Source organism: Zingiber officinale, chromosome 1B, assembly GCF_018446385.1.
Source record: "Zingiber officinale cultivar Zhangliang chromosome 1B, Zo_v1.1, whole genome shotgun sequence".
NCBI lineage: Eukaryota > Viridiplantae > Streptophyta > Magnoliopsida > Zingiberales > Zingiberaceae > Zingiber > Zingiber officinale.
In genome coordinates this window covers 24,203,936-24,206,179 of record NC_055986.1, presented here as the reverse complement: position 1 = coordinate 24,206,179, position 2,244 = coordinate 24,203,936, and the positions used below count along the sequence as shown (strand labels likewise).

General features: G+C 43.7%; 1 non-coding gene across 1 annotated transcript; it reads left to right on the top strand.

The window, feature by feature from the left end:
- The first annotated feature begins 1,782 nt into the window (after positions 1 to 1,782).
- LOC121994032 lies at positions 1,783 to 1,888 on the top strand. The gene has a single exon (XR_006115554.1). It is a non-coding gene; the product is annotated as a small nucleolar RNA R71 (small nucleolar RNA).
- Positions 1,889 to 2,244: the final 356 nt, after the last annotated feature.

Genomic DNA, 2,244 nt, shown 5'->3' with positions numbered 1-2,244 from the left:
CTCAAACGTCCTTACACGGGCATGTTTCTGTCACGAAGATCCCTCAAAAAATCGAATGAAGAATTACCTCTACAAGATCCACAAGATATCCAAACATTCAATCAAGCATGGTAATTAAGCACAATCACAACATTCCACACAAGATCAAATAGATACAAAATAGGACAAAATCATAGAAATGGAAAATTGGCATATCCACATGAGTTTTACATCAAAATTTCCTTACAAATACTACCTCCATCCTAGAACAAGATATCTACTCCATAAATCGAAGAAAGAATCCGAAAAAAACAAAGATTACAAGCATTTCTAAACCCTCAAATCCAAGAAAGGAGAGAAAGAAAACTTATCTACGGAGAAGAATGGTCTTTGAATCCAATCCTTCGATCTTAGAGTCGAATCGGTGAAGATCTTCCCTTAGATCGCCCAGAAATCCACCCAAGAATGGAAGGAATCACCCAAATCTTCCTTTCTCCCAACGGGGAGAAGATCTCCTTTCAAATCAAGGAGGAAAACTTATATAGAGGTGAGGTTTGGGCGCCACACGACCCCGAGGCACGGTCGTGTGAGGTTCACACGGCCTGCCTCACTTCCCTCTCTGCACAACTCACATAGCCGTGTGTGTGACACGGCCGTGGCACACCCAACATCTGCTATCTTCTCATGGCCGTTAGATCTACACGGCCATGTAATTCTTCACTTCTAGAAACCTTACACGGTCGTGTGGTTCACACGGCCATGTCATTTTTCTCCTCTGGAAACCTTACACGGCCGTGTAGATCTACACGGCTATGTAAGTCTTCAACACTGGAATACTAATATGACCGTGTACTACACACGGCCTGCTCTTGCTGGCTCCGTATCTTGACACAGCCGTGTGAGGTTCACACGGTCGTGGCAACTTCCTTCTCTGTTTCATCTACATGGCTAGAAATCTTCACACGGCCAGGGCAACCCCCCATGGCAGGGTCGTGTGAGGTTCAGGAATGATGCCTTCCTCTTTTGCACTACTTACAGATTTGTCCTTTAACATGAAATCTTCACCAAATTCGACTCCTGTGTACAAAAATTACACAAAATCATATCTCCGAGCAAAAAGAGTAAATATGCTAAAAGGAAAGTTGGAAGTACAAAAATACGTAGACAAAGCATGTACAAAGTATGTGAATGTGCGTCAAAATATGCTAACAAGTGTATACAATCTACGCACATCACCTTTGCCTCTGGAAACTTTACACGGTCGTGTAGTGCACACGGCCAGGGCCTTCTTGGTCTCTAGAAACCTTGCACGGCCGTGTGGTGTACACGGTCGAGGCTTTCTTGATCTATGAAAACCTTGCATGGTCGTGTGGTGTACACGGCCTGGCTCCTTTTGGCTTCAAATCTTGGCACGGTCGTGTGAGGTTCACACGGCCGAGGCCACTTCCTTTTCTACTGCAACCACACGGCCAAGGATCTCCACAAGGCCTGGGCAACCCCCCATGGCAGGGTCGTGTGAGGTTCAGGTACAACGCCTTCCTCTCTATCTTCGCTTGTAGATTTGGCTTCGAATATGAATCCTTCACCAAATTTGACCCCTGTATACAAAAAATGCACAAAAGCAGATCTCTGAACAAAAAGAGTAAATATACTAAAAGGAAAGCTGGAAGTACGAAAATGCATAGATAAAGCATGCTCAAAGTATGTGAATGTGCGTCCAAACATGCTTAAAAGTGTATATAATCTACGCACATCAGATAGTTGATTCCATTGTAGAATGTGTGTAGGACCAACCATTTCTCAAGGCCATGATGGGGGCACTGTCTCATCATACTTTTGAATCTGTCCCAGGCTTCAAATAATGATTCTGATTCAATCTGTTTGAAGCTTGTGATCAAATTTCTCATGTGGGCAGTTTTGCTTGGTGGGTAGAACTTGTCCAGAAATTTCTGCTCACACTACTCCCAAGATGATATGTTATTTGCTGGAAGAGAATTTAGCCACTACTTGGCTCTATCCTTCAGGGAGAATCGAAAAAGTAGTAACCTTACTAATTCTGGAGGGACCCCGTTCACTTTCATAGTACCGCAAATCTCGTAGAAAAGCTCTAAGTGATGATTTGGATCTTCGTGCGGTCCTCCTCCAAATTGATTTTGCTGGACCATGTGGATTACTGTAGGCTTGATTTCAAAATTATTATCTTTTATTGGCAGTCAAGTGATGTTAGACCGAACCCCTCGTGCATAAGGTGTTGCGTAGTCCTTC